The sequence below is a fragment of the Panthera uncia genome, chromosome F1 (genome assembly GCF_023721935.1).
Source record: "Panthera uncia isolate 11264 chromosome F1, Puncia_PCG_1.0, whole genome shotgun sequence".
In the NCBI taxonomy this organism is placed as follows: Eukaryota; Metazoa; Chordata; class Mammalia; order Carnivora; family Felidae; genus Panthera; species Panthera uncia.
In genome coordinates this window covers 235,665-255,097 of record NC_064813.1, presented here as the reverse complement: position 1 = coordinate 255,097, position 19,433 = coordinate 235,665, and the positions used below count along the sequence as shown (strand labels likewise).

Here is a 19,433-nt window from a genome sequence, read left to right as displayed (position 1 = left end):
CCCCCCCCCCCCCGTCCTCTGCCTCTCTGCGCAGTCCTCCCTCCAGTCCTCAACCCCTCTGGTCAATCTTCCCCCTCAGCCCTCCACCCCTCTGCTCATCCCTCCCTCCAGTCTTCTGTCCCTCTGCTCATCCCCTCTCATCCTCCCCACCTCTGTTTAGTCCTCTCTCAAGTCCTCTGCCCCTCTGCGCAGTCCTCCCTCTAGTCCTCCCCCCCATACAGTCCTCCCTCCAGTCCTCAGCCTTTCTGCTCGGCCCTCCCTCCAGTCCCCCGTCCCTCTGCTCAGTCCTCCCTGCCAGTCCTCCGCCCCTGTTCCATCCTCCCTCCAGTCCTCAGCCCCTCTGCTCTGTCCTCCCTCTAGTCCTCCACCCCTCGTCAGTCCTCCCTCCAGTCCTCCCCTGCTCTGGTCAATCTTCCCCCCCGGTCCTCCACCCCTCTGCTCATCCCTCCCTCCAGTCTTCTGTCCCTCTGCTCATCCCCTCCCACCCTCCCCACCTCTGTTTAGTCCTCCCTCAAGTCCTCAGCCCCTCTGCTCAGCCATCCCTCCAGTCCTCAGCCCCTCTGCTCGGTCCTCCCTCCAGTCCTCCACTTTCAAGACACGGAGGAGCTGGGCAGGTGGAGCCGGACACAGATTCACTGGGGTGAGCACGGGGCCCTTCCCTGCACTAACCCCGCCCACGGACATGTGGCTCTGGCTCCTGGTCTGCTCCTTGGAGGAGAGAAGGCATTACCATAAATCCAGCAGGGGGCCCCCAGGTGCAAATTCAAAGAGAAAACAAAAAAGTAACTTTGGCTAAAAGTGCAAAGGCATTTTTGGAAATTCACCAAGTGTACCTGCCTCTAATAGGGAGTATTGCGTTCCTGTGTGCATCAGTACTGTGGGCTGATGCCTAGGTGATTTCTTTTATATATTTAATTTTTTTTAATGTTTATTTTTGAGAGAGAGACAGACAGACAGAGCATGAGCTGGGGAAGGGCAGGGAGAAAGGGAGATACAGAATCTGAAGCAGGTTCCAGGCTCCAAGCTGTCAGCACAGAGCCTGATTCGGGGCTCGAACCCAGGACCAGTGAGATCCTGACCTGAGCCCAAGTCGGAAGCTTAACCTACTGAGCCCCCAGGCGCCCCTATGCTTTAGCAATTTCTATTTATAGAGACCAACCAGAACAGGCTCCGGAGAGCCCTCACCACCCACTAAGTATTTTCTAAGCAACAATTTTGGGATTTTAGCTTTGTATGTCTATACTTAAAAGACAGAAATCCATAAAACTTTACCTTCAAAATTTAATCTCAGAAAAGACTATGTAAACTGCGATTTCATTTTTCTTCAAGCAGGAAGGGCTTTCAAGACTGAGCTGTTTAACTGTCTTGATTTTTCTTAGTTTCAGAAGATGCAGACTCCCAGCACTCCTGATCAGCGTGGAAAACTTAAATAAATGTGTAAACATGTAACAAACAAAAAACTTAAATGTTTCTATAAAGGGTTAAAGAAAATGTTGGAAGAAAACTATTTTTTTTTAATTAAAAAAAATTTTTTTTTAATGTTTATTTATTTTTGAGAGAGAGAGACAGAGTGAGAGCAGGGAAGGAACAGAGAGAGAGGGAGACACAGAATCTGAAGCAGGCTCCAGGCTCTGAGCTGTCAGCACAGAGCCCGACACGGGGCTCAAACCCACGAACCGTGTGATCATGACCTGAGCTGAAGTCGGACGCTTAACCAACTGAGCCACCCAGGTACCCTGGAAGAAAACTTCTTTAAAACAAAAAAAATAATCAATTCCCAGGCAAGTGTATGGAAGAGACTTCCTGACATAAAACTCACCCCCTTGTTTCTTTCCTACTTTCTGGTATTACGACTCATTAGAAATTCCACAGTCAATTCAACCCTAGAAGTTATAATGCACATGCCACATTTAATATAGTTTGGGTAAACAGAAAAATCAAACACAGAAAAGGATAAAGCAGTTTTCAAAACAAGTTTCAAGGGATAAAATATGAACTTATGAGCAAGGAATTATTAGTTTTAATCATATGGAGAGAAAAGCAGACCGTATTTCCTGAGGTTTAAGGGAAAAAAATGCACTTCAAAAGGGAACGTCATTAACGGCTGTCTGAAATTGTAAATCTATAACCTTTGAGGGCATAGGTGAATGAGACTGCTTTTCCCCCCAGATTACTCACAGTTAATGTAATTTGGCAGCAATCTGAAGGTTACCAGAAATCTCTAATCACTTACTCATAAGTTATCGTCAAGCATCCTTTTTTATAGCAGCTCAGTAACAAGCAGCAGTGACATGGAAATTCTTTTTGTCTGACAGCAGCAGCATAGGAAGAGAATTCAGACGAAGAACACATTTCGTGTCGCCAGAGCTGACAAATGTGAAAAATGTGCCAAACTCTGAAAGCCACAATTTCTATTAATTAGACAAATGGAAACCTTTTCAATGATGCTGCCCAAATCTCAGGTTTTTCAAACAAAAGAACTGTTTGTCTTAAAGAAAAAATTTAACAGTTATTCATTTTTGAGACAGAGAGACACGCAGAGCGTGAGCAACGGAGGGGCAGAGAGAGAGGGAGACACAGAATCCGAAGCAGGCTCCAGGCTCTGAGCTGTCAGCACAGAGCCAGATGCGGGGCTCGAACTCACGAACCGCAAGACTGTGACCTGAGCCAAAGTCGGATGCTCAACCAACTGAGCCACCCAGACGTCCCAAAAGAACTGTTTTTCTTCCAGAGCAATTTTATTTTTATTTATGACTTTTTCTTATTGGAAAAAGACTGTTCATATTAACTGAATAATTTATCTGGATTCAAGCTTTAAATGGTAGAAAAACAAGAATACTTATATGGAGTCCTATTCTCATGTGGTTTGAAAATAAAACATGAAGATACTGGAGGGGAAAGAACCACTTGAACCACTTGTTCAACACAGTTTTATTTAACATGCACCTCACGCCAAATATTGGTCCAGCAGTGAGGATATACCTAGAGATAACGCCGTAACTATTTTATTGACTCATTCATTCATCCACATCCTTAAAACATGGATATACCACCTAATGCCAAGGCTTTGACAAGATACTAGGGACACAAAACATTGTCTTGAGCCATGTTTCCCACTGCTGGAGACTGGAATGAATCCTGGGCTGCTGAATGTGAAGTGGAGGGATGTGAATCCTTCACTTACATGTAGAGCTTGAACTCAGACAGAGACGGGGGCATAGACACATACACATACTTCCTGACTCAGTCTGACAGATCTGAGACCTAACAGGGTCTAGAACAAACAACACATTAGTAGCAATGTGCACACCCAGATCTTGGTTTCAAAATACCATTCTCCACAAAAAGGAACCAAAGCACCCTAGGAAAGGCTGTGTCCGGGGCTGGTGCAAAGAAGTACATGAAGAACTTACAACATCTTGTTCCACCAAAAGTAAGAAATCCTTGAAGAATTATGGAAACATATCCAAAGGACAGAGGGGCAGTTTGTAGCTGGGGTCCCCACAGCCCAAAGCTGGAATAATTCAAGCATCAAAATAATTAATGACAGTAAGGAATATAATTCCTTGAATACAGTAAGAATCTATGAGTTTGAACGAATATAAATTTTAAAAAGGAAGAAAAGGAAGCTCTTTCTTAGAGCATAATACCAACTAATAAATATGGAAGTCTAGAAGGAGGGAGTGAAAGTCTGAGGAGGAAGAAGACACTGAGAACTTCAAACTATCTCTCCACAAATTACATATTAACTACAATAGGAAAACGGTAAGTTTACAGTGGAGAAACTTGGTGGGTAAGTCAGTAACACTCGTACCGACATCGCCCGCCTACCGACAGGATGTAGAAGGCACGACACCGTCCCGTGGCTTTCCCCCCAAAATGACGACACTTCAATCTCATCATGAGAACACACTAGACAAACCCAAATCGAGGTCAATTCTACAGAATAATTGACCTCTCCTCCTCAAAATATGTAAATTAAGGTCAAGAAAGTGAAGAAGACTCCAGGACTGTTCCAGATTTGATTCAAGGAGACAGGAAACTGCCATGCAACGTGTGGCCCTGGACTGGATGTCGTACTCGAGACAGAGGGCAAATCTGGATGTGGACCGCAGACGAGCAAACAGTATTATATCCAGGTCAGATTTCCAGATTTTGGTATGTGTGCTGTGTTTTATGACAGAATGTGTCCTTAGGAACCACGCATGGAAGGACACAGGGGTAAAGGGGCATGGTGTTGGCAACTTATCCTCAAATGTTCAGAAAACGTTATGCACGTATAAATAAGTAAGCGGTGCTAAATAATTGGTAAATCTAGAAAATAAAATATAAATAAATAAATAAATAAATAAATAAATAAATAAAAACAAAAAAAAAGAAAGAGGAAACAAGATGGTAAATCTAGGTAAACGGTATGTGGCATTTCCTTGTACTAATTTTATGATTCTTCTTTAAGTTCAAAATTATATCAAAATAAAAAGTTATAAACAAAACACTACAGTTAATCCACTCAAGAATGTGATCACTCAGTTAACACTTAGGACTTTACTAAACGTCAGTGGACAAAGATACATAGAACACAGATTCCTACCTTTGAGGACATCTCAGTCTTGAAAGGGTTGCTCAACCTTTCAGAAAAACAAATTATAACATGATCTTATTACCACTCTCTTTGAATGCAGTCAAAAGACCTCATAGGGAAAATGTATTGTGAAGGACATGAACATTTTCCCACTATACTAGAAGTTAAATAATAAACATTCCTAAAATAAATAAACCTATCACCCAAGAAGCAGAATTTTTGCTTTAAAAATATTTGTTGTAACGTGATCTATATTATAACAACATTACTAGAGATTCAGGGCGTATGGCTTTATTAACACTGTATATTATTCTTTCTAAGATTTTAAGTAAGCTCTATACCCGACGTGGGGCTCGAACTCACCACCCTGAGATCTAGAGCCGCACGCCCCTCTGAGCGAGCCACGCGTCCCACCAGACAAATATTACTTTTAAATGCCACGTTACTCATTCAGCGTGGCAAACGGACTTTGAAAGAACAGTAAGACGAAGCCCAGGAACAACAGACGGTGAGACGGAGAAACGTGTGTTAACTGGCATCGACTGGAAGCCAAGAGTGAGAACACGTCCAAAGACGGGAGCTGAAGAAGCGCACTCGAGCCGTGGGCCCACAGGGCTGACTCCTACTTCATAAGCAGGGGGGGCGGTGGAAGGACGGAGCACGGGGCCGCGGCAGCCCCACGATCAGGCAGACATGCACCGTGGACAGTCTCTGGCACGGGTCCCTGCTCCACACAGACAAGGACACCAGCTCTAGGAGGCGGCTGAGCCACCAGCCAGGAGGGCCAGGGATGGGATTCAAACCCAGGCTGACCTAAGTGAGAAGCCACGCTCTCAAACACTACGTAATCTGCTCTTCCTGACACATGCACCTGAGGGTCTACGACGGGCACGTTTGTGACAGAGCCGAACAGTAAACAAAACAACCCACCCCCGAAGTTGCAGGATTTCGAGCCTAGAGTATGTAAATGGCCGGAACGACAGACCATCAGCAGGCTTCTCTACAGTGGAAGGTGTTACCAGCAATTGGGGTAACGATAAAATAGCCATCGTTGGCTTCCAAGTCAGTGGTGACAGGGTCCCTCGGGATTAAAAGGCAAAGTCACCACAAAACACACAAGAACGTAGACGCAGAACCTTCCTAGCCACTCGGCTGTGACTTGACCAGCTGTACTAACATCTCTGAAGAAACGTGTTAATTCAGAAAACAGGACGTCAACAACGGGCCGAGAAAAAAGAGATGGGCTGTCCCACAGGGCAGGCCCATTAGCCCAGGGACAGCCACACTCTGGTGACCAATGTGGCCTTACTGCAGAAAAGGATGTAGCCGGGTTCCTTTAAATATCTGAAATTCAGGGGCGCCTGGGTGGCTCAGTCGGTTGAGCGCCCAACTTGGGCTCAGGTCGTGATCTCGCGGTCTGGGAGTTCGAGCCCCGCGTTGGGCTCTGTGCTGACAGCTCAGAGCCCGGAGCCTGCTTCCGATTCTGTGTCTCCCTCTCTCTCTGCCCCTCCCCTGCTCATGCTCTGTCTTTCTTTCTCTATCAAAAATAAACATTAAAAAAAATTTTTAAAAAATAAATCAAAATAAATATCTGAAGTTTAATCTTTATTTTTATCAAAACAGCCTATTTACAGTCTTAAAAGTAGCTCTACAAGGCACTAAATGGGGAGAAAAGTGGCCCCCGCCCCTCCTTTCTTCAGCTACACCTTCTCCGTCGCGGTTTGCAGATCACATGCTCATTACTGCTTTCTACATTTTTTTTAAGTAGGCTTCACACCCATCGTGGGGCTGGAGCCCACAACCCTGAGATCACCCCACTGAGCCAGCCGGGCGCCCTGTGCTTTCTACGTTTTTCTATTTCAAGCATGAACTTTCAAGTTGCACGCGACGACGCGGACGCAGGCATCCGAGGCGTCCCGCCCTGCTCGGGACACTTACATCACACCCGTCCGCCGCACTAGCACTGAGTGCCTGGTTGTTAGGACTAAATAGCCCCTAACCATCATTCCCAGGGGCATCCCTTCCAGAATGGCCATCACATTCCTTTCCTGAAACCATGTTTCCTTCTAATTTGCAGCCTCTTTTCTATGCATCTTCTCAACCCGAGGATGATTCAGTGAAAACACCTCCAGGTGGGACGCGTACACGCTGGACGGTGAACAACTCCCAACCTTGTCGACTTAGAGTCTAGACATCAGTCCCCGCCCCCCACCCCAGCTGCCCTGGGCCCCCGCCTGCCCCGCAAAGGCCAGGCCAGGTTCCTGTAGCTACACCTGCTGTTCCCGCCATTCCCATTTGATTGCCCGCCTCCCCTTGGACTGACCCCTACGTTATGTCCCACCCTGTCCCAGCCTGTCCACGGAACTGATAATCTTTCAACACCCAAGAGCACCTGCTGTTCCCCAGGTACAGTGTCTGCTCTTATCTCTGAGGATTTTAACTAGTTTCTTTGAAAGGGCTATTGCTCCTTTATTGTTTCTGTCCCTCTGACATGCTTTTCTTAATCCCGTCTGTTTTGGCTTCTTTCCTGGGAGAGGCTCTCCTCCCCCTCCCCTGTGTCCTCTGTGTGCGTTAAGGGTGAGACAGCAGAGACCAACAACGTCCATGCGGGGACGGCAGAACTTCCTGACGAGCGGATTTCCACTGGGGACCCTGCTCTCTCTCCAGCTGTTTCTGTCCCCTAGAGAGAGACCCCCGTTCTGCTGTGTGTCCGCCTGGTGGGTGGGGGTGGAGGGAGAGGGGTGGGAATGACCTGGCAGCCGGCTGTGGGCCGAGTGCTCACTCCGACCCGATTCTGTTAGAGCAAGTCAGACCCTGGTACTCAAACTCATTCTGAGAAAAAGCAAGTCCTTAGGACAGTCGGCAAGGCCCCACGTCATTGCCACTGCCTGTCACGTGTCCCCTCGGTATGCCTGACCTCCTATCTCACTCTCCTCCGGAAGACTCACCTCCTCACTCCTTCAGCCTCCCTTCCATCCCAGGGCCTTTGTGACGCCTGTTGCTCCGCCTGGGACAGCGCGCCCCGCCGTCCCCACAGCTGCCTGCCCCTTCCTGGTCCTCGAAGGACCCTTGTCTCGAACTACAGCCCTTCCCCCCCAGCACTCACGACTTCCTATTATCACTTCACTGCATTACTGTTTATTGTCCGACTCCTCGCACAGGAACAGAGATGTTCTGGTCTGTTTAGATCACCAATCCACACCCAGCACCTGTAACAGCATTCACCCCTGTCCTTAACTGTGTCCGCAACTGAAGGTTCTAGAAAACACACCTCCAGTCCTCTGCTAGCGTGGGGAACGGCAGTCACCTGGCCGCAGGAGCAGAGACAGGAGCCCAGGAACCCTACCCCTGCTCATCCGATTTTCAAATACTTCTGTTCTCGGCTCCCACAGCACGTCTGCGCTTCACGTCTGTGCCTTCCCAGGCTCTGCTCTTCAACTGCTTGCTTCTTACCTGCTTCCACCCTGTTCCGTCTTCTCTGCTCTGCTGAGTCGGCCAGCGCTGGTCCCTCCATGGTCCAGGCCTCCAAAGCCCCGCTCGAGTTTCTTCTACGGTTGTCACCTCTCCGCCCCGTTACAGTCAACTCCCTGAGATCTCAGTCCAGGCAGAAAACAGGGCACGTGGCCAGTCTACCACATTCACCTGTGTTGCTAAATACCTGATTCCCACAACTATCTCGTTTTTTCACACTCCCTTGCTCACCAAGAAAAGCCCTGATGATGACGGCTTCTCAGCTCACCGTTCCCATGTTGGCTACTTCGAAGGCTCATCCACCACAGACCCCCGTCCACAGGCGGTGACCGTACATACACGGGTCTGTGACCTTGATAAAGTCTCCGCAGGGGAGATACCTGCTCTTAGGAGGCTGAAGCACCAGCAGACTGAAAGTCACACTGAGATAATGTAACCTTAGAAGTCTCTTGGGAGACCACCAGCGAACCTTTTGTTTCCATACATTTATCCATCATGTGGAGTATTTTCATATTTTAAATTTCAGCAAAATATGGCTGGATTAACAAAAAAGGGGAAGCCCGAAAAAGGTCTAGAAGATAAATATAAATACACAGAGAGGCAAGTAGGTGGGCAAGTGGATGGGTGGGCCGTAGAGATAGAGAATTCCTAACAGACATACAACGTACCCTTTGTCGGGTACCAACATGCTCGAGGCCTACGTAGGCCCTCCATACCTACGACAGTGTTAACCCTCACACCAACTCTGTAATCTGCTCTCCTAGTTTATACGTAAGACCAAGACTCGGAGGTCATACGTCACTAGCGTAAGGGCACAGGGCCAGCTGAGATAAAGCCAGAACTGTCCACTTCCAAATTCCGTGATTTTTATCCTGTACATACTGCTTTTAAGTGTTCATTAAAACAGTTTAAAATGCAAAATGAATACATTCTGACCTGCTTTTCATAGGATGTTGAGTGCCGATAACATTTTGAAGGCTTCCCAAAGTACTGTTACTTTTTTGTTTTACAAGACCTATACAATAAACATTAAAACCTACTGTCCATCCAATTCAACATCCTGTTCCCAAATGGCAAGTGGCATCAACAGATACCCTGTGGTAGGAAACAGCTGCTTTCCAGGACACCAACTTCAGAAACTTAGAGGCAGGTCCCTGATACAGTCCTGCTTTTCTTGAAGACCCTACCATGAGCCGGTCGCGCATGGTTCTGTGTCTAGCAGCAAGCTCACGTCCGTCAGCCCCACGCAAAGGCCAGCTACGTCCGTCTAGAAAAGCCACCACCTCCGGGGGCTGGAATTCCAGGCACATCACCGCCGCCTTCTCATGGGAAACGCAAGCCAGCAGTGCCTTTGGGTTCAGAAAAAAGAAAATTAAACACAGCAAGCAGCCATACCTGGATTAGTGATGAATGACAGCAACCCAGCCGGGAATCAGCAGTTTCATCTGGGCCGGAAGGAATCTCAGTGGAGGAATTCCTGGCTGCAGCTCTGCTATTTGCCGAGAATTTTGAAAATTAAACACTGATGCACTCGCAGTGGAATGTGCCCGTGCAGATCACAGGAGCGCAGGCAGCTGCAGCCGGACGTCTACACGCCATCGAGTGAAAGGCTACGCGTCTGAATATGGTTTTCAGTTTTTCCATTTGAACCCAATAAAAAATAAATGACAGCAATGGCGCTCAAAATACTCACACCCTGCAGCTGCCCAGCTAAATAATTCAGTATCTTTCTGAACAGAAAGCCTTTTCCCCCAGGACACATTTTTCAAAATATTAAATGTTCTGCTAGCTCAGCCCTCCTGCAGCCAGCTGCATTCTGTTTTGGCAACTGGGGAACGATGGTCTCCCTGTCCCATAATTGGAGAAAAATTCCAGTCCCATTAGGTAGGAAGCATTCAAATCACACATGCTTATAGCTTATAAATTCTGCTATTCTTAATATTATGCAAAATCTGAATGAATCAAAATATCTTAAAAGGAGAAAAGCATGTTTCAAAATTTTAAAAGGAAGCGTTTCACACTGCAAAAGCAAGCTAGTCAACTCTTTGTGTCATGAGGCATGAAAAGCACTTAGCAACCTAGGAAGATGAACTGCAAAACTCTGAATGCCTGGAGTGACGAGGACTTGGCCCCTGACCGAAGGGCATGTGACCCGTGTTTCTCTGCTGGCGCCCACTAACCATTTCCATGTGCTGATCTCGTAAAGGTTAAGACTCATTACTGGCTAAAACATGCGGCTTTCCAAGTAGTTCAGCGTGTTGTGACTTCTATCTATAATGAAGATAATGCAGTTTTTCCTTTGGTTAGAAAACTGAAGAATGTCTTTCGAACGGTAATGAGCTGCTTCAACCCAGCATTTCCAACAGGTCTTACGTCGCCCCCACCGTGTGGACCTCACGGTTCCGCTTCCTTTCCCTGCTTTCCACAGACGGGCGTGAGTGAGAAGGGCCCAGGAGCGTTGGCAGGGCAGAATGGAACACGGAAACCCGGATGGGAAGGTCGCCCACAAGGGACTCTTGAGCTGGCACTCACGCTCTGACTCAGGAAGGGTCTGTGACAAGCAAGAATTTGCTGTTTTCAGGTTCTCTGTGTGGCTCTGCGGGCTCCCTGGTGAAGGGGTTTGCCTTTGCAAACCGACTCCCACAGGCACCCCCAGGGCCCTCCGAGGGGCCCCCAAGTCCCCCGGACCAATATGAAAATGACTGAGACTGAACCGCCTCGGTCCCCAGGACACAGATTTGCTACTGATCTGGAGAAGCCACTCTCCCACTCCCCAAAATCCTGTCCGGTGAAGGCAGTTCCGCATCCGTATCCGTATTTACCCACTAATGCTCAGGCTTCAAAGCACAGCCTTCTGGGTAGGCGAAGTATGAGCTGAATACAAAGAAAAGAGGAATGGGCAGGGCAGGGCAGGAAAAACAGTGAATCGGAAAACTTTGGTTGGACAACAGGACCCTCCTTGGTGAACTGAAGCCCCCATGTCATCACCAGAACTCAGGCTAGACTGGCCATGTCTGCACGGCGCCAAGGGACCAGGTTCAGGGACCAGGTTCAGGCTCCGCAGGGACGGCCTCTGGGACCCCAGCCCCCGGGGCCTCAGTCAGGGAAATAGGGGCCCGAGAAGCACACGGTCACGGCCTCGCCCCTGCAGGGTGTATGTATCTGCAGATTTTCACCTCCAGGGAAAGTTTTCTGTTTCGAGGCACAAATATTGTTGGACGACTAAGACTCTTTTCCGAACAGCCACAGATCATGGCCCGCCACCAACTTTATTATTAAAACGCAGAAAACACATTAATCATCAAGACCAGACGAAGGACTCTACTTTTTCTGCCAAATGGCTAACTGTAGATGGCGTTTTAAGGCCAAAATTCCCCTCTCCTCAGGCCCCGTTCATTTTACAGCACTGCACACTGTTTGTATACGGACACATGTAGGACACGCACACACACATACACATATACATATATGTGTGTGTGTTTCTCAAGGGCAAGGACCTTCAGTGCCGTGTTCACTATCACATCCCAGAGCTAGCACGTGCCACACTCGGTTAATTTGACTTTATTAAGCGTGAATCTCGCACTCTGTTAACTAAGCCAGGATTGATCACCAGTATTTTCTAAAAAGGGGGGTCGGGGGGATTTGTGTTTATTAATCTGGTCTGACTACTCGCCAGCAGAATTAGGATCCTTGAAAATGGCCATTTTATTTTTGAGGTCAGAATTATCCACGCAGAGATGAAAGGAGCATTGTCCTTCTCTAGACTCTTGACGCACGGTAAGCTGTGTGAAGGCTGTGTTAGTTGGGGATCTCCTTCTCCTGAAGGAGTCCAACTTTTCCATGCTATCATTACGATTCATGTGAATGACAATTTTAGCCCAGAAGATAACTTTGGGTCTTTGGCCAACTAGAAAAGAATATACTAGAAGTCTACGTTACTGTTTTCTTATAGTTGACATGCTTGCCTTCAAAGGCTTAATTAGAAACCCAAAATGCTGTCAATCTGCATTTTTTCCCTAATGAATTTATAAGTGATTCCAAATACACTGTTCTTCCACTGCACCATTAGTTTCTAAAACAACGAATGCTTTGTTTCCGAGTTGGAAAAGATACCATTAAAATGAGAGGCATCTATTTTGTTTTAACTTGAGCTGGCCACCTGTTAGGAATATTTGAAATGGGGAAAATAACACGGAACGCATGCTGTATCCCTAAAACCAGTAAAATTTTTAAAAGCAAATCTGTTGCATCAGGTATTGAAGCACACACGGGAACGTAACAGTCAATGTGCTACCAGGGAACCCTGAAGTTCCTTCTACGACTCTATGGTGCAGGTGTCCCGGCCCTCTGAGCGCAGAGAACAGAGTGGCGGGCACCGTCTGGGTCCAGAGAGGTCCTCTGACGCCTGAGGGGCAGATGGAAAGGGGCCCAACAGTCAGCGGGGAAGGGAGAGCCCCTGGAGCCCTTGGAAACGCTGGGAAAGAAGGGTGGAAACCCTCCCTTAAAAGACGCATCTTCACAGCATCTCCTGTGCAAGTCCAGGGTCCTCCCGCCCCGAAGGCACCAAAGAACCGCCAGGAGCCGTGAGGCAGAGACACAGGCCCACAGAAGGAGGACCAGGGCTCGGCCCGGCGGCCACTGGACAAGGGAAGGGGAGAAAACAGAAGAGCAGGAAAGCAGGAGGCCAGAGGCGACGAACACGGAGGGAGCGCCCGAGGGAGGGGTCTGCTGACCTGCAAAGCCCGCATCTCTCTCCCGTGCCCACCACCTCGGTGTCACCACCAGTGCGGGAGACCCTCTCGTACACATCGCGGCTCCACCCGCAGGGCACAGCTCTTACTCTCTCCGTAACTCTTACTGGCTGGCAGAAGGCAACACTTCCCCCAAAACAGGCTCAAGAAACAACAGAAAATTACAGAAGTATCACTCGGGTGATCACAAAAATTATTCAAACTGGGGCGCCTGGGTAGCTCAGTCGGTTGCGTATACGACTCTGGATTTCCGCTCAGGTCATGATCCCAGGCTCGTGGCATCGAGCCCCATGTCGGGCTCTGCACGGAGCGTGGTGCCTGCTTGGGATTCTCTCTCCCTCTGCCCCTCCCCCACTCACTCTCTTTCTCTCTCTGTAAAATTAAAAAAAAAAAACAAAACAGAATTACTCAAACCTATTTGGAGTTAATGACATTTTATTCTGTATGAGCAACATTCTACAATGTGGATCCGGAACAAAATAATAAGCCAAAAAACAAGTTAATAAACTAAAAACTTTTATTTTTAATTGAATCCAATTGTTTCAAAATCACTATCATCAATACAAATCCCACTGTAACTGTTCCATTCTACTTCCTTGCCACATGGCGCAGTGCCACATACTTTATTTTTTGCATTCTAAAAACTCAATGTCTTACTTAGAAACAGCTTTGAAACTTGGCTCATGGCCCGTTTGTAATTGATACTTCAGCTTAAATACCTTTCCAGCAAACTTACACTAACTTCAAAATACTCTGGGATCAACCATTAAAATGTTTTTGTTTCGGTTACAACACTAATGAGCACCAAATGTTAGAATTTGTTTTAACGACCTAATACATCAAGGATTTTCTTAAAAGGCCAGATCGGCTATCCATTATATAACGACAGGCAGATTAGTCAGTGTGATACAGACAATACTTGAAAGATTTAATACTTAAGTGGAGAATCAAACATAAGAAAGTTACACTCAGAAAGCCTGCTCAATCAGCGATCCTATTTTCCCTGTAAAAACACCAAACTCCTGCTCTTGAAAGCCTCCTTCCCTCACTCTTTGTATAAGCCACTCAACCTTCACCTGGATTTCCCTCATCAAAGACATGCTTCACTATGCTTTCTTACCCTACAGAGGAATATAAACTACCCAAGATGTAAAACGCAGTTAAAGGATATCTCAACATACCAGGTTTCTTAAAGCCTGGTAAGAACCACTGATATGACAAGATTTTAGAAACAAACGTGTAAATGCTATTTTATCCATATTCATCAGGGATACTGGCCTGTAGTTCTCTTTTTTTACTGGGTCTCTGTCTGGTTTAGGAATCAAAGTAATACTGGCTTCACAGAATGAGTCTGGAAGTCTTCCTTCCCTTTCTATTTTTTGGAATAGCCTGAGAAGGATAGGTATTATCTCTGCTTTAAATGTCTGGTAGAATTCCCCAGGGAAGCCATCTGGTCCTGGACTCTTATTTGTTGGGAGATTTTTGGTAACTGATCCAATTTCTTCGCTGGTTATGGGTCTGTTCAAGTTTTCCTTTTCTTGCTGTTTGAGTTTTGGAAGTGTGTGGGTGCTGAGGAATTTGTCCATTTGTTCCAGGTTGTCCAGTTTGTTGGCAGATAATTTTTCATAGTATTCCCTGATAATTGCTTGTATTTCTGAGGGATTGGTTGTAATAATTCCATTTTCATTCATGATTTTATCTATTTGGGTCATCTCCCTTTTCTTTTTGAGAAGACTGGCTAGAGGTTTATCAATTTTGTTTATTTTTTCAAAAAACCAGCTCTTGGTTTCATTGATCTGCTCTACAATTTTTCTAGATTCTGTATTGTTTATTTCTGCTCTGATCTTTATTATTTCTCTTCTTCCGCTGGGTTTAGGCTGCCTTTGCTGTTCTGCTTCTATTTCCTTTAGGTGTGCTGTTAGATTTTGTATTGGGGATTTTTCTTGTTTCTTGAGATAGGCCTGGATTGCAATGTATTTTCCTCTCAGGACTGCCTTCGCTGCATCCCAAAGCGTTTGGATTGTTGTATTTTCATTTTCGTTTGTTTCCATACATTTTTTAATTTCTTCTCTAATTGCCTGGTTGACCCATGTAAATGCTATTTTAAAATTACAGAAACAAAGAACAGAGAACTGACTACTCTGGAATATTCTAGAGATGAACACCTTGCACTTTAGGGACGACTGCCAGTCCACACGTGTCTCTTAAAGCCTCCGCACACACTTCAACAGTGTGTGACCCACCGGCATGTGGAGTGGCCGTCCTGACGGTGACACACGTGTCTGCCTTGTTTCTGCTTCTGTGTCTCTCGATGCTGAGTCTTCTTGGCAGGGCCCCTGCTTTCAGACCTCCTTCACATCCTACCATCATGGTTGCTACAACCTCCATAAATAATTTCAGCATCTTTTCATTTTTCTTTTTCTCGTTTTTTCATTCTGTTGTGACTTTAATACTTCTTGCCATTCAGTCTGGACTTTTGTAAAAAAGAAACAGGACCTTTTGTAAAAAAGCACAGATGCCTTTCTTTTTGATTTAGCAATTACTAATCATTCCTTTTAGCTGTAACAGTCAAGTCTTGGGTTCTTGTTTATTTTATTTTATTTTATTTTATTTTTTAATGTTTACTTAGTTTCTGGGAGAGACAGAGTGTGAGTGGAGGAGGGGCAGAGAGAGAGGGAGACACAGAATCCAAAGCGGGCTCCAGGCTCTGAGCCGTCAGCACAGAGCCCGACGCGGGGCTCAAATTCACGAACCGTGAGATCATGACCTGAGCCGAAGTCAGACGCTTAACTGACTGAGCCACCCAGGTGCCCCTTTGTTATTTTTATCACTGCTCAAAATTTTCCCTTCTTCATCATTAAATACGACCTCTCTTTTGCCTTATTTCCATGTTTCACTCTACTCTCAATTAGGATACAGCTCACTAAATAACTAAAATTTTATGAGATATGCCATATTAAGAATTTGTAACAGATCAATCTACAAAGAAAGGATTCAGCAAGCAAATAGCACACATAAGACTCATGTAATAAAAGCTAAAGCTTTTGAAAGAAATGTGCTAAAATAATCTCAAGTATTTTGGAAGTATCTATATATTTGCACCTGAACTAATTATCAGTCACTGTTATTTATGCTTTAAAGAATTTCCGGGGCACCTGGGTGGCTCAGTCGGTTAAGCGTCCAATGTCAGCTCAGGTCATGATCTCATGGTCCGTGGGTTCGAGCCCCACATCAGACTCTGTGCTGACAGCTCAGAGCCTGGAGCCTGCTTCAGATTCTGTGTCTCCCTCTCTCTCTGCCCCTCCCCTACTCGCACTGTGTGTGTGTGTGTGTGTGTGTGTGTGTCTCAAAAGTAAATAAACATTAAAAAAAATTTTTTTTAAAGAATTTCCACCCAGAATCTTCCATTTGGGAATATCTTGTTAATATAGTTTGAGATAAAGTATTTACAGTGACAAACCACAATTACTTAAAAAACATTCTATATATATTTTTTACATTATCTTGGATTTGCATAAATTCCCCCAATAGTTGGAATTAATGGGGTTAATCATTCTGTCACTATTAATCAAGTAGAGAGATTGTCTTTTGTAAATCACATGTCTACCAATGCAAGGAACTACAGTATATAAATTCAAAGAAAATCCATTACGTCTTAAATTTCTACAATTTCTAAGTGTTATTCTCTGAAATCAATTTATTAACTAGGGATGAAACAATAATGGCAGATTTTCGATTGGACCATTCTTCTGAAACCTCATCAAAATAACATATGGCTACACTGCTATACGGTGCCGCATTATTTCAGTCTGTGGACTATGAAGGGCACGAGACAACCAACGGATATTTGGTGGAAAAGGGTTCTGTGTTCAAACAAATGTGGGAAATGCGGAGTCCAGAAAAGCTAAGCCAGTTCTCACTACAGGCCTTCTCAGCATCATTAACTTATTAATATATACCGTGGCTCTTCAAAACATGCGTTGACCCATGCATCTGTGTACACTGGCAGGGACGGTATTTACGCAACTCTTCCCCAGTTTGGGAGTACATACCATATCGCAGAAGGGCATCTCCCAAAATCAGAGTCCCTCAGAATACTCTGGCAAATACTGAGATTTACAGACAACAGTCACTCTTGGTTGCTGTTTTCAATCTCTAACATAATGCAATTTCTGCAAGGTACTGTCTTTTTAAAGGTACTGGTTATGTGGGGAAAGAGGGAAGGCATAAAGTTTAAACAAGATACATAGTGGGGCATGTGGGTGGCTCAGTCAGTTGAGCATCCAAGTCTTGATTTTGGCCCCAGGATCGCAGGATCGCGCCCTGCTTCAGGGTCTGCACTGAGCGTGAAGCCTGCTTAAGATTCTCTCTCCCTCTGCCCCTCCCCTGCTCGTGCACGCTCTCTCTTTCAAATAAAAAAACATAGTTATGACTCTTCCCCTAAAACAGTAACACCTGAAAAGACAAACGATGCTCTGTCCACATCAAGCCTTGTGCTGTACCTACAGCTTGAACCCTTCTGCTGTACCTACAGCTACAGATGAGTCCTTCTTTTTCTTTTAATGACAGGTTGTGTTTAATAGATGCCACAGTGAATCAGACATTTCACTTTTAAAAATTCAGGCTAATGGGGACTTTAAACAACTAAAATACTAATATCGCCAAGGGCTTTTAAGGAAGGGCTGCCTGTAACCATAAACAGAGTGTGCATGGAGTGCCTTGATTTGTGTGACATCACACTCCAGCCAGACTAGCGTGCACGTCCTCAGGGGGGCTCTCCCAGACCACGGAATTAGTCGGGGGCGCACGGACAGTCCAATTCCTCAGGTCCCTGGGCTACAGCAGGCCAAGGGCGTTCCTAGGTTCAAAATTCATCGGGTAACCAGCACAGATGTCACAAGGGCAGCCAGAGGTCTACAAATCCAGTCCTTCCGATCCGACGACTGTCGTGCCTTCTGACACCTCAGACGTGCTGCGGACAGAAGGAACACCTTACCAGCGGAAAGGCAAAGCGCCCCAGAAGCTGCATATGCCCCACTTCGTTCGGAAGTTATGCCCATTTACCACTATCGATACACGGCCTGTGGTGACAACAAACATAACCTTTTCGATAACAACATATTCATCACATAGCTTGACAGTAAAAGAGAGTGAATGTCACCGTTAGAAAATTTCTATCTTAACAAAAGTTTACCATAAATAAGATAAGCCCCACTAGTACGGGCGGCCTTCTGGGGAGATGGACATGGTTTTTAGAGCTGGTGTTTGTGAGAAACAGCGTGCCCCGTGTGGTGGTGAAACACAGACTCTGGAAATCAGACTTGGTGCAGATCCTGCTGAGACACTCACTAGCTGGCAACTCTGAGCAAGTCACCTAACTTGTCTGTGCCTCAGTTTCCCCATGCGAGTGGAGGAATATCAACAGCCACCTCGTAAGGTTTTCACGAGAAGAACATGACGAATGAACAAGAGTACCGGGCACATAGTAAGCACTATACAAATGTTTGTTAAGTATGGTTTTGTTTATTTGTGATTGAGTCCTATTATAAGAGAATATTACTTGAAATAAAGCTTACTAATCTTTTAAAAAGAAGGAGTCAAACACCCAGGGAAAGCAAAGGAAACATTATATCCAGAACAGAAGGATTTGTAGATGAAAAGATGTATACCAATTTGCAGACTGGTACATATCCATTAATTTACTCGTTCATTCATTCAAACATGTATTAATAGCTTCTCATATGCCCAGCAGTGTGGGAGGTGCCAGAGTCACAAAGACAGACAGATCAAATCTTTAGCCCGAGATTCCTTGGGCACTCTGCTCACTCTGGCTTGTATCAAAACTTTGAAGATAACAAGCTATATGTATATAGTATCTAGCTAAATGGTATAACTATACACAGATATGTGGATTTGTGGTAACTGTCCATTAAGAACTTTCTAGACGTGTCACAAATGAAAGTTGACAGCTGGTGATCTGGATGGACAAGCACATGTAACCACTTCTCTTCACTTCTGCTCCGGACTCAGTAGTTAATTAAATAAAGCACATCGGAAACGACAGCCCGGCTTTGACAGCTAAACTGAAAGGTTCTCTTTTCTGTTATCAAACAATTTGATTGAGGGGTGCCTGGGTGGCTCAGTCGGTTAAGCAACTGACTTGGGCTCAGGTCATGACCTCATGGTTCCTGAGTTCAAGCCCCACGTCCGGGCTCTGTGCTGACAGCTTGGAGCCTGAAGCCTCCTTCGGATTCTGTGCTTCCCTCTTTCCTGCCCACCCCCCCCCCCCGCCCCCCGACCTCGTGCTCTGTCTCTCTCTCAAAATAAATAAACATTAAAAATTTTTAAAAAAGTAATTTGCTCAACACTGAGAAAAATTAATATGGATAATTTGAAGGGTGCGACTTGCCTCTTTTCTGAGGCAGATGTACACCTCCTTACCCCCTCCCGTTTCTGCGGTGGGTCGGCTGACATGTAACATTACGATGCACGTCCATCATTCTAACTTGGCCACGTGGATCTCCCTCACCTTATAATCTCTAGATTAGATTATTCAAGTATGCACCAGGCACACAAAACTTCAGCCAACACAAATAAAGGGTGAGCTGGTTTTTAAAAGAAAACTTTTA

At 45.7% G+C, this 19,433-nt stretch overlaps 1 protein-coding gene across 4 annotated transcripts in view; it reads right to left on the bottom strand.

The window, feature by feature from the left end:
- DISP1 (dispatched RND transporter family member 1) overlaps nucleotides 1–19,433 on the bottom strand; it is a 182,957-nt gene that overhangs the window by 111,898 nt on the left and 51,626 nt on the right. Inside the window, exon 3 of one of the 4 annotated variants that reach the window (XM_049633765.1) lies at nucleotides 4,592–4,628. The exons of 2 other annotated variants lie outside the window; for them this stretch is intronic. The gene's annotated coding sequence lies outside the window, so the exon portion shown is untranslated. Of the gene's footprint in view, nucleotides 1–4,591; nucleotides 17,559–19,433 lie in introns of those variants that run through there. One more of the 4 variants, XM_049633764.1, reaches the window with a different exon arrangement.